A 13,577-nucleotide genomic window follows, 5' to 3' on the forward strand; every position below is an offset into this window, starting at 1 on the left:
TTCCGTATTCTTGGTAAAATATTTTGGCCCCATATCGATGATCCCTCTAAGTTGTGCAGACATGCAGCAACCTGAAAGCCTCCAGTGCCCCAAACTGAACCTTTTCCCAGCAACCCCCTTGCGTGATCACCAACACTGCAGCTGGAAGTGCTACGAAATCAGTGGTGCTGGCCAAACACTTTCCAGAAAGCTTTGATTTTAATCCTTGGTCTTTGCAACGGGATCACTTGCATAGAATTATATGAAATTTACAGAACTAAACTAGTGCACACCGGCTTTTTTCTTCATATTAGCCTCTTTCTGTTCTCCTTTCACTAGGGAACATGATCTCAGAATTAACTGCTAGACATTTAAAATGGAAGCGAGGAGAAATTTCTTCAGGCAAAAGGATGCAGGATCCTTGGGATTCTCTAATCCAGAGAGCTGTAGATTCTCAGTCTGAGTCGATTGAAGACAGACATTGATAGACTATTGGACAAAAAGGGCATTAGGGGAGATTGACATAGTGTGGAAAGTAGAACTGAGATTGAGGGTCAGTCACAATTGTATTTGAATAGCAGAGCTGATTCTATCAACCAAAACGCAACCTCCCAGCTCCTTCCTTTTTTATGGAACATGTGCAACTCTACCAGCATAACCTTTCTGCCTCATGTACCTATCTAGCTTCCCCTTAAATCCATCCGTACAATTTGTCTCAGCTGCTTGACATGTTAGCAAGTTCTGCGTTCTCGCCACTCTGAGGTAAAGGAACATTTGAGTTGCGTGTCGCAGGGTCACAAAGTGTGGCGCTGGAAAAGCACAGCAGGTCAGGCAGCATTTGAGGAACAGGAGAGAGTCGATGTTTCGGGCATAAGCCTTTCATCATTCCTGATGAACCACCTGAAGGAGGAGCAGCATTCCGAAAGCTAGTGCTTCCAAATAAACCTGATGGATAGCAGCCTGGTGTGTGATTTTTCACTCTACAAAGTGACTAAATTAAACAAAGGAGAGCCTGCTGTGTTTTTCTGTTGCGATACAGAAATCAATGGTCATTTAACAGCAAGAAAAGGGTGTGTCGGGTTTGAGAGTCCAAATGCTTCTATTTTGAAATGGAAGGTGACACAGTGAAGCCTATTTCTATGGCTGGAACTGAACAGAGCCCAGGCATAAAGACAGCTGGTGTGTGAGCTGTATTCTCCTTTGTTCTGGGTGGCAGTTGATGCGGCAGTGAAATTTAGGGTGGGGGGGGGTGGAGTGGTGGTGGTGGTGAGGTGGGCCTTATATTTGGGAGCACACAGAGACATGTAATATAGCCATATCCCTGAATTAACTCCAGGCACAGCATGATTTGTTGTGTTAAATTGTCAATAGTATTCCCATTTGTTGGAACAGTTGCAGACTGTCAGTCTGGGTCTTTGTTTTTTTTCAGAGGAAAGAGGAACACTGTAGGCAGAGAGGAGAGAGTAGAGACAGACAGAGCAGAGATGGCGAAAGGTTAAAAGTGACAGCGAGAGAAAGATCAAGACACAGATAGAGAGCTGAAAAAACTGAAGTGAGTTATATAAAAAAAAGGAAACAGTGAAGTGAGAGAGGCAGTTTAAAAGAAAAAGTAGGGCTTGGCAAACAAAGAGAAAGCAGGAAAATATACTGAGAGAAAGCGGAGGCAGGGGATAAAGGAAACAGAAAATTTCCGTTCAGGGTTCAGCTGGTTGCTATAAGGCTTAAAACAGTCTGGTCGAACCTCAAGCCTTGGCTGGCAAGAGGGACTGAGGTACAAGTTCGGAAACTGTTTATATTTGGCAGTTTGGACTACTTAATATTTGAGTGTCCTAAGGGAGGAAATGAGACAAAAAGAAATTCCCAGAATGTGTGTTCTTGGCAACAGAAAATTCAGCCACCTATGCTGAAACAATTAAAATCTGAGATGCTCATGAGGTAAGAATTGGAGGGATGCAGTAATTTGAATGGGTGGATGAAAGGAAAGAAACAAAGAGGAGCAGTGTCATGGAAGGATTTGGAAACAAGAATGAGAATTTTGCTAACAAAACATTGTTCAGCCAGGTGCCAATATAAGTCACTGAGTATAGAGGTAATAGGAGAACAGTACTTGGTATAACTCAAGACATGGGCATCAGAGTCTAGGATGCTTTCAGTTCAGAGGGGCAGAAAATGGAAGGCTGGGAGTTGAAGCTGGGGAAAATTTTATGATTGAAATTGCCAAGCATTTGATGGCCAAAATTATTAAAGGTTACAAAACCAAGAGACTTGAGAATCAACTCAGCAACTATCTGACTGGATGTTGGTGGGACTGGTTTGAGGAGCTAAAAGGACTGTTTCTACTCCTATGTAATGTATCCTAAGAAGTACACAGGGGATATGGTGTTTAACTGTAGAGAGAGTTACTCAAAGGTTATTGTTAATGTTTAAATTGATGAAAGTTCATCAACCTGAAATACAAACAGTTTTTCTTGCCACAGATGCTTCCTGACCATTTTACTTTCATCTTGACTCTCATCTTAAAGTTCTGAGATTATCTTGGTTTCAACAAATGATTCAATTCTGTACATTAATAGTGTGATTACTCCCAGAGTCTGTCAGCATGATTTGGAAAGAAACAGTGTTGGACATCATGAAAAGTGAAGTGTTAATCAGCAAAACTCCTTGTATCATGGACCAATTTAAAAAAAAACGTGTCAGCGTGTCACAGGAAAAAGTATGGATTGCCTTCTGCCCCAAGTGTCTGAACATTTTTTTAAAGAAGAAATGCTTATACTGTACAAGGTGATGAATGGAAGACCTCAAATCTGATGGCTTCAGGCCTATTAAATTAGCCTCCATTGTACAGAAAATGCTGGTATCTATTATTAAGAATGTCACAGCAAGGTACTCTGAAAGTCTCAGTGCAAACAGACACATTCAACAGGGTTTTGTGTAAGGGAAATAGTGTTTGGCAAGTTCATTTGAGCTGTTTGAGAAAGTAAGAAGCAAAGAGGAAAGCGTTGATGTGGTGTACTTGAACTTCCAAGAGCATTTCAGAAATTGCCACATCAAAGGTTACTAAACAAAATAAGAGCCCACGGCTTTGGAAGTAACATATTAACATGGATAGAGGACTGGTTAGCTAACAGGAAACAGAGGCTGGGCATAAATGGAGTAGTTCTGGGTTGGCAAGATGTAACAAGTGGTGTTCCACAGGAGTCAATGTTCGGGTCTCAACCATTTACAGCCTATGTGAATGACTTGGATGAAGAGACTGGTATGCAGAGATTTGTTGGTGACACAAGAACAGGTAGGAGAGTAGATTGTGAGGACGACCTAAGGAGTTAGCAAAGGAACGCAGGTAGGTGAAGTGAACATGCCAAAAAATTGGCAGATGGAGTATCATGTGGGAAAATGTATAGTTTTCCACTTTGACAGTAAGAACAGAAAAGCAGCACATTATTTAAATGGGAAGAAGTTGTAGAACTCTGAGGTACAGGAGAACCTTAGTGTCTTACCACATGGATCACAAAAGAGTAGTATGCAGGCACTGCAAGTGATTAAGATGCCAAACAGAACTTTGCTATTTATTGCAGGGGGAATGGAATATAGAAGTAGGGATGTTTTGCTGCAGGTGTATAGGGCATTGGTGAGAGCTTTGGTTGCTTTATTTAAAAAATGCACATAATTGCATTGAAAACAATTCAGAGATGACTCACCCAACTAATTCTTTGGATGATGGAGTTATCTTATAAGAAATGTAGGGCAGTTGGGGCTGTATCCATTGGAGTTTAAAAGAATGAGATATGATTGTTTGAAGCATATTAGATCCTGAGGGGATCTGACAGTTTGGATGCTTGAAGGATGTTATGCCTAATGGAAGAACCGAGAACTAAGGTTCATTGTTTCAAAATAGGAGAGTTTCCATCAAGGAAGGAGGACTTTCTTCACTCAGAGGAAATATGGAATTTTAATGGATGGGATCATGGGATATTTTTAAGGTAGATGTAGACAGATTCCTGACTAACAGGGAGTCAAAGGTATCAAGGGTAGGCAAGAATCAGATCAGCCATGATCTTATCAAATGTCAAATCTCCTCTCAGCCTTCTCTTTTTCAAGGAAAACAGCCCATTTTTCTCCAACCTACTGTGATAACTGAAGTTCCTCATTTCAGAAAGCATTCTCGTGAATCTTCCCTGTGCTTTCTCTAAAGCCTACATATCTTTCCTAAAGTGAGGAGCCCAGAACTGGGTGAAATAGCCCAAAATTAAACTTACCTAGTGTGAAATAGCCCAAAATTAAACTTACCTAGTGTCTTTTACAAATTCATCTTAAACTTCTTGCTCTTGAACTGTATGCCCTTATTAATAAAGCTCAGGACACTGCATACTTTTTTTTTACCACTCTCTCAACGTATCCTGTCACCTTCAATGACTTATGCATATATATGCCTATATCCCTTTGATTCTGCACCCACTTTAGAATTGTGCCCTTTATTATTTATGAACTCTCCATGTTCTTTCCACTGAATTTAATCATTTCACCTTTTTCCTCTTTGAACTTCAACTGCCACCTGTCCATCCATTCCAGCAACATACCTATGTTCATTTGAAGTTCCTCACTACCCTCCTCACTGTTCACAATGTCCCATGGGCAGCTAGGGAGAGGCTGAACAGGCTGGGGCTGTTTTCCCTGGAGCGTTGGAGGCTGATGGGTGTCCTTATAGAGGTTTACAAAATTATGAGGGGCATGAATAGGGTAAATAGGCAAAGTCTTTTCCCTTGGGTCGGCGAGTCCAGAACTAAAGGGCATAGGTTGAGGGTGAGAGGGGAAAGATATAAAAGAGACCTAAGGGGCAATTTTTTCATGCAGAGGATGGTATGTGTATGGAATGAGCTGCCAAAGGAAGTGGTGGAGGCTGGTACAATTGCAACATGTAAGAGGCATTTGGATGGGTTTATAAATAGGAAGGAGTTGAAGGGATATAGGCCGGGTGCTGGCAGGTAGGACTAGATTGGGTTGGGATATCTGGTCAGCATGGACGGGTTGGACCAAAGGGTCTGTTTCCATGCTGTACATCTCTATGACTATGACTTATTTGAGTGAAGTAGCTTTGAAATAGCAAACCACAATTATATCTGTAAGTGGGCTGATTCAGCAGTAGATCTTTACAATGTCTTATCTGTGACATGTATTTTGTAGGCAAAATGTGGTACATAAAGAGCATTCTTTTCAACAGTTCTTCAGAAGGCTTTAAACAGCTACTCTTTCCATTTTCCTCCTTTCTGCCCTGATGATGCTGACTTTTGCTGGCTAGCTTGGGCTCTCCTCTGAAGCAAACTCTGCTATCTTCACAGCACTAAACGTACTTTATGTGCAATACCACGAGGTAAGTGGTTGCCACATACCTAAACCCAAACCTGCACACATTTATGTGGGACACATAATAAAATAAGCCATATCAGGTTGGCTGCCCATTGGAAAGATTGGCTTCCCTTTATATAGTGCCTTTTACAACTTGAAGAGATCTCCAAGATCTACACAGCAAAGTAAGCATTCACTCTGTTGTAATGTAGGAAACACAGCAGTGAATATTTGGTTAAGAATAAATTACCAACAACTGTAGCCACTCTTGCAAATGAGTAACATGGCAGCCTGTTTATAAACAGTAAGAGTCTAAAAACAGCAAATAACTTGGTGTTATGATGTTCACTGAGTGACATATATTATCCAGAACATCAGGAATAACTTCTGTGCCTGCTTTCCAGATAACAGCCACCTTTAAAATCCAACTGAGAGAATAGACAGGGCGTCAGTTAAATGTTTTATCTGAAAGACATTAACTCTAACAGCACAGCACAGCACTCCCTCAGTACTGTGCTCTGGAATGGGAGCCAAAGATGTTCAAACTTCGCAGTCAGAATACTACAAAGTCACGGCTGATATGCATTATATGGATCTTTTAATTGCACTGAAACCAATACTGCTTGTTTAAACTTATCACTACGTTTGAAAACTACTTTCTCACAGGGATCTCAATTCCACATGCCACAGATCTTTGCCTCCATTGTTTACTGGGAGTGTGACTAGACCTCCTTATCAACAAAACTAACTAAATAGAAAATCTTGACTACACCGGATTTAGTGGAGAGTCTGAACTGACTCCTACCTCAGCTAAGATCCACCAAGTTATAGATCTTGACTGTTGGGATGAAGTCAGAGTGGATCCTCTTAAAAATATTCCCCAACTAATAAAACAGGCCTTGCCTTAAACCACAAAACAACACATCAGAAGATTATGGGTTATCACAGTAATACCTATCAGAAAATACAGGCTAGTCTGAGTGTTCTGAATAATTGGATAGTGCAAATTACCAGATCCCATCCCATTCTCAAATAACATCCTCAAACCCAATGTTAGTAGTTTGGGGTACATTTCTTTCAATGTATCTTGACACCCAGTTGACGAAGACCTCCGCACCTTAACTTACAATCACACTCCAAATATATTTCGATCTCTTGAAGCTTTAACAAGTTTTGAAATGTGAATGCTGTCACGCCTCCACATATCTAAGGAACAATGCAAGGTGAGATTTATTTTCACCGATATTGAGAGCCAACAGTACAATTTTCAGTGTCAAAATGTCATATCCTGAATTTTCTCCTCTCCATTAAAATTGGTACACCATCCACTATCTTAAGCAATCACTCTCACCAAAATGGACACATAACAGTAGCAGTGTGTGTTCAACCTAGAAGATTTGTTGTCGCAATTCACCAAAACTTCTTCAACAGCACCTTCCAAATATGTGAACTCCACAATTGAGGAGAACAAGGCAGCAAGGTTATCTACAAATTCCTCTTCAAGTTACACATCAGTCTGATGTGGAATTCAATGTTGTCCCTTCATCTTCACTTGATCAAAATCCTTGAACTCTCTCCGTAACAGGATTCAAGGAGCACCTTTACCACGTGAGCTGCTTAAGTTCAACAAAGTGCTAATTGAGTCAGAACTTTGAGCATTCAAGACGCACACCAGATACTGTGGGCCCGATTATTGTGGAGACTGGACCTCTAAACATGATGGATGGGACCTTAATGTGAAAAACTCATCCCATTTTTTGACAGATTCCATTTTTGCCAGTAGGGGAAAAGGTATAGGTTGTTGCTCACACATGATGGAACTCAGCAGGACTAATTGAACTCAGTACTGAGTTCAAACAGACACTGTTCTGACCATTCCCTCCATGACTATCTGGTCAGGTCCATGCCCCCCTACAACCCACCCTCCAATTCTGGCACTTTCCCCTGCCACCGCAGGAACTGTAAAACCTGTGCCCACACCTCCTCCCTCACCTCTATCCAAGGCCCTAAAGGAGCCTTCCACATCCATCAAAGTTTTACTTGCACGTTCACTAATATCATTTATTGTACTCGTTGCTCCCGATGCGGTCTTCTCTACATTGGGGAAACTGGGCACCTCCTAGCAGAGCGCTTTAGGGAACATCTCCGGGACACCCACACCAATCAACCACACCGCCCCGTGGCCCAACATTTCAACTCCCCCTCCCACTCTGCCAAGGACATGGAGGTCCTGGGCCTCCTTCACCGCCGCTCCCTCACCACCAGACGCCTGGAGGAAGAACGCCTCATATTCCGCCTCGGAACACTTCAACCTCAGGGCATCAATGTGGACTTCAACAGTTTCCTCATTTCCTCTTCCCCCACCTCACCCTAGTTCTAAACTTCCAGCTCAGTACTGTCCCCATGATTTGTCCGGACTTGTCCGACCTGCCTAGCTCCTTTTCCACCTATCCACTCCACCCTCTCCTCCCTGACCTATCACCTTCATCCCCTCCCCCACTCACCCATTGTACTCTATGCTACTTTCTCCCCACCCCCACCCTCCTCTAGCTTATCTCTCCACACTTCAGGCTCACTGCCTTTATTCCTGATGAAGGGCTTTTGCCCGAAATGTCAAATTCTCTGCTCCTTGGATGCTGCCTGAATTGCTGTGCTCTTCCAGCACCACTAATCCAGAAACAGTTCTGACTGTAGCAAGGGCCTTATCCCATTGTGGGAGTAATGAATTGTTAGAGTAGATGCAAATGCTTGTGGTCTGTAGAACTATCAACTTGTGAAGTTATTTGAATTCTTTGCCTTTAAAAAAACTAAAAAAGAATGCTGGGTGTGTCTGTGAGAGTTGAAAAAATTGCTCTAGCAATTACAACAGTTGTTGGTTGACATTTCCCAAGGGCAATGGCGTTGATATTACTTGCCTGATTTTCACTATTTATAATTATCCCACTGGGTGGGTTTTGTTGTGAGGAGGAGGAGGAGGTGGTTATCAAGTGAGTAACTGTTATAGAATGTGAGACTGTGTGTATATATATCAGTGTTTGTTTTTAATAGGGATTACTTGCTTGAAGAGATCTGAGTTTTAAATGGGCTTTCATAATTGGGATTTTAAAAATTATATTGAAAGCCGTAATAAATTTTTATGCCTTTGTTTTTTTAAATCTAGATTTGGCTTCTGAGTTCTACCAATGGTGGACACTGGCTAAGTAGGTTTGGGGCTATATAGGATCAAGGGGGATTGAGTTGGAATAAGTTGACATGTGGTGGCATAGGTTTGGGTAAGAGTTGAAGTCTGAGGCAGATGGCTTAACCTCAAAGGAACAACTGTAACAAGTCCCCAGAGAAACTGCTTTTACAAAGCACACCACAGCACTCAGAAGCTTTTGTGACTGCCTCTGATCTGAGGCTGGGGGCACTGGGCCCAATCCATCTTGGACATGCGCACCGTGATCAAAATTCAGTCTAACATTTCTCTCAATGTGATACCGAGAGCCAGGGAATCCCTTGATAAAAACAACTAGTTTCAAAAGCAAAGACTTTAAAGAACTGGTTCCTACGTCATTAATTCCTCAGTAATGTTACCTCAATGTTGTGGTTCTGTTCGTCGAGCTGGGAGTTTGTGTTGCAGACGTTTTGTGCCCTGTCTAGGTGACATCCTCAGTGCTTGGGAGCCTCCTGTGAAGCGCTTCTGTGATGTTTCCTCCGGCATTTATAGTGATTTGTACCTGCCGCATCACAGAAGCACTTCACAGGAGGCTCCCAAGCACTGAGGATGTCACCTAGACAGGGGATGAAACATCTGCAACATAAATTCCCAGCTTGGCGAACAGAACCACAACAATGAGCACTCGAGCTACAAATCTCCCAAATTATGTTACCTCAAGCTTAAATGCATCACTTGCACCGAACTACACACATAAGACAATCCTGTGTTGAATCTCTGGTCTGCTCTGGGTTGGAGCTCACCTAAGATTGCAGTATATGGTGTTTCAATCAACCTTAGAGCACTGAATGAGGGGAAGGGGGAAGTCAGCATTTGTGATGTCAGGGATGTCTGAAGGAGTGGTGATTGGAAGATTCATCTTGTTCTCCTCCAGAGGTTCCCCAGCAAAACAGGTGACAGATTTCAGCCAATTTGATTCACTCCACGTGATATCAACAAATGATTGAAGGCACTGGATGCTGCGAGGGGAATGGGCTTGATCAACATTCTGGTAATACTACAGAAGACTTGTGCTCCAAACTTGCACAAGTAAACTGGTCCAATACAGCTCAACATTCGCATCTACCCAACCATGTGGCAAATTGCCCAGGTATGTCCCATACACACAAAAAAGGACAAATCTATCCCAGCCAATTATCGTCACATCAATCTTCTCCCAATCATCAGTAAAGTGATAGTAGGTGTCATCAACAGTGCTATCAAGCAACACTTGGGTTAACAATGACTTGCTCATTGGTACTCAGTTTGGATTTTGCCAGGCCAAAATAATTGAATTGCAGAGGTAAGGTGTGAGTGACTGCCCTTGGCATCAAGGTTGCATTTGACTGAGTATGCCACCAAAGAGTCCTTGCAAAACTGGAGTCAATGGAAATTGGGTAAAACTCTCCACTGGTCAGAGGCATACCGGTCCAAAGGAAGATAGTTGTCCTGGTTACAGGTCAGTCACCCCAGCTCCAGGACATCTCTGCAGGAGTTCCTCAGGGTAGTGCCCTCGGCTCAACCATTTTCAGCTGCTTCATCAATGACCTTCCCTCCATCATAAGGTCAAAAATGTAGTTGATCACTGATGACTGTACAATATTCACCACCATTCATGACTCCTCAGATATTGAAACAGCCCATGCTTGAATACAGCAAGGCAGGGACAATATCTAGGTTTGGCTGAGATGGGGCAAGCAACATTTATGCCACATATGTGCAAGGCAATGACCATCTCCAATTAGAGAGAATCTAATCATTGCCCCATGACATTTAATGATATCACCATCACTGAATCCCCACAATTAATATCGTGGGGATTGCCACTGAACAGATATTGAACTGAGTTAGTAATATAAATACTGCAGCTACAGGAGCAAGCCTAGGGCTAGGAATCTTGCAGTGAATACCTTACCTTCCGACTTCTCAAAGCCTGTCAACCATTTATAAAACACAAATCAAGCATGTGGTGCAATACTCCCCACTTGCCTGGATATGTACAGCTTCAACAAAATTCAGGATGCCATCCAGGAAAAAGCAGTCTGCTTGATTGGCATCACATCCACAAGCACTCATTCCTTCCACCACTGAGGGAATGCAGCAACAGTGTATACCATCTACAAGGTGCACTGAACAAATGAGCTAAGGCTCCTCAGACAGCACCTTCCAAATCCACAACTACCTTCCTTCTTAAACAACAAGGGCAGTAGATACATGGGATCACCATCATATGCAAGTTCCCCTCCAAGCCATTCACTATCCTGGCTTGGCTTGGAAATATATGACCATTTCTTCATTGTCATTGGTTCAAACTCCTGGAACTCCCTTCCTAGTGGTATTGTGGTTGTACCTACACCAAGTGGACTGCAGCAGTTCAAGAAAGGAAGCTCACCACAACTTCTCAAGGGCAAAACATGCTGCCAGTGATGCCCTCATCCCATAACTAAAAGAATAAAAAAAAGGCAGTGTCTCTTGGAGCTAATTGCCAACCAATCATTATTGCTGAAAATGATAACAGGCTTGCCAACTCTGATTGGCCACATTTCTAGAGGTTATATCATATGATCTCTTGCCCCTGCCAACGCTGGCTTACCCTTTTATCATTGGTTGATCAAGACGCCTTTCCTGTAGTGCTGAGCCCACACACTCCCACCAATGATTAACCGATATATTGATCTCTATAGTGACTGCCTTCACATGACTAGTTGGGAAACCATTAGCCTCCTCATTAACCATGGGATGAGTCTTTAGTATTAGTCAAACTATCTTTGTTTCTGCTGTCTCCAATATTTTTACAACGAATATATGAAAGTGAGTAAAGAAAATGCAAAATGAACACAAATTTTGGAAAATGTCTTGGTGATTATTTCCCTAGGGTGTTCTGGAGATGAATTACCAATTTCTGGGAACTTCAGGGCAAACCTGGAGAGTTGGCAATTCTGGATGGCACCTTGGCAGGGCCTGGACTGACTACTGACAGTGAAAAGGGGCTCTTGTCACTTTCTTAACTGAAGGGATTTCTTGCACAGAAGAGGACAATTCAGCCTGTTGTACCTGCGCTAGTTCTTTGAAAAAGTTGACACCCAGATTTTCCCATTGAACCGAGAAATTAATTTTCTTTAAATTGGAACATAGAATGTAGAAAAGTACAGCACAGAACAGGCCCTTCGGACTACGATGTTGTGCCAAGGATTAATCCTAATGTGAAATAAAATAACCTTACCTACGCACTCCTCAATTCACTGCTGTCCATGTGCATGTCCAGCAGGCGCTTAAATGTCCCTAATGACTCTGCTTCCACCACCACTGCTGGCAACTCAGTCCTTGCATTCACGACTCTACATAAAGAACCTACCTCTGACGTGTCCTCTATACCTTCCTCCTAATATCGTAAAACTGTGACCCCCTCGGCCCAGTCATCCTTCCCTGGGGAAAAGTCTCTGGCTATTGACTCTATCCATGCCTCTCATTACTTTGTATACCTCGATCAGGTCACCTCTCTTCCTCCTTCTCTCCAGAGAGAAATATCCAAGCTTAGTCAACCTCTCTTCATAAGACAAGCCCTACAGTCCAGGCAGCATCCTGGTAAACCTTCTTTGCACCCTCTCCAAAGCCTCTGTATCTTTCCTATAGTAGGGCGACTAGAACTAGACACAATTTTCCAAGTGTGGTCTCACCAGAGACTTATAGAGCTCTAACAAAACTTCGCAGCTCTTAAACTCGATCCTCCTTTTAATGAAAGCCAAAACACCATATGCTTTCTTAACAACCCTATCCACTTCGGTGGCAACTTTGAGGGATCTATGTACTCGAATACCAAGATCCCTCTGTTCCTCCACACTGCCAAAAATCCTGCCTTTAATTCATGTCCAATTGCCTTTTAAAAGGCATTCTGTAATCTGTTACACCGGCTTTCCAGGTGCTTCAATCCAGCACCACCTTCCCAATCTGGATAACCTAGTGTGACAGCAAATTTGACTTTATTTCCCACTTTTTTTTGGCAACTGTTATAAATCAATGACCACTAATTATCAATCCTTGTCAGAGGAAATGGTTTCTTCCTCCCTGGTCTTTCAAAGTCCGTCATGATTCTGAATAGCTCTCTTTGGCCTCCACCGAACCTTCATTGTCTTAAGGAGAACAATCCTAACTTCTCCGATCTCTCCATGTAACAACTGATTGGCATCAGCCTGATAACCTCATGTGGTCCCTGCCCAGGGCTTTGACACCTTTCCCAAAATGTGGAAACATCTCTTCTTCTGGAATGCTTGGCCAACTTAGTGTGAACAAGGCTTCAACACTGATGCCTGTTATCTACTTGAGCAGCTTGGCAACACTCTGCTGACCTTCATGCATGAGGATTGTCTATTTTGTTATTGTACAATAGAGTCAAAATTGTCAGGAGAGTAAGCCAGGAAATTGGGGTAATAAATCCCTGCTATGGAATTTATCAAATGTCCGTACTTTTATCTCACATGACAAGCCCAAGAGGAAAGTAGAGTTGAACTATTGCCAGCTAATCCACAAACCGTCATGACTGTTTATGCCAGTGAAACACTCTACTATGATTCAAGTGTGTTCGAAGGTACAAGCACTGATCACAGAATGATTATGAACTCAGGAAGATGGAATAGCTCTTCAGATGGTTACTGCTGGCAATGGGCCCAGTGGCAAGCCTTTGGGATTGTGCTGACATCAAGACATTTATTAGCCATGTGTTAGAAAGAGGTTTTGTTCTTTATGTGAGTGAACATTAAATGTTTAGGAATAGGAATGGAGGGCACACAAATCATTTTCAGTGGGAAGGGTAATCTTCATTTAAATTTTTTGGTGGGACAGCAAAAAAAAATGCCTTCATTTGTACATTAACTTAATCACTTCACGCATTTCAAAAAATATTAAAATGCTCTGAATGCAAAGGGTTCTTGGGGGTTACTTTGCTTCAGTGGCAATCAGCAGTCACATTAATAGCCCACCCATGAATTTCAGGTATGGCTGCCCCGTTAGTGTTTTAGAAATACAGGAGCAAAAGCAGGTCACGCATTCCCTTCCTGTTCCA

General features: G+C 42.5%; 1 protein-coding gene across 7 annotated transcripts in view; it reads right to left on the reverse strand.

Annotated features, from left to right (window-relative positions):
- The window catches only part of camta1a (calmodulin binding transcription activator 1a), a 1,308,418-nt gene that overhangs the window by 99,969 nt on the left and 1,194,872 nt on the right, over positions 1–13,577 (reverse strand). The gene's annotated exons all lie outside the window — the stretch shown is intronic.

The sequence above is a fragment of the Chiloscyllium punctatum genome, chromosome 16 (assembly GCF_047496795.1).
Source record: "Chiloscyllium punctatum isolate Juve2018m chromosome 16, sChiPun1.3, whole genome shotgun sequence".
Taxonomy (NCBI): Eukaryota; Metazoa; Chordata; class Chondrichthyes; order Orectolobiformes; family Hemiscylliidae; genus Chiloscyllium; species Chiloscyllium punctatum.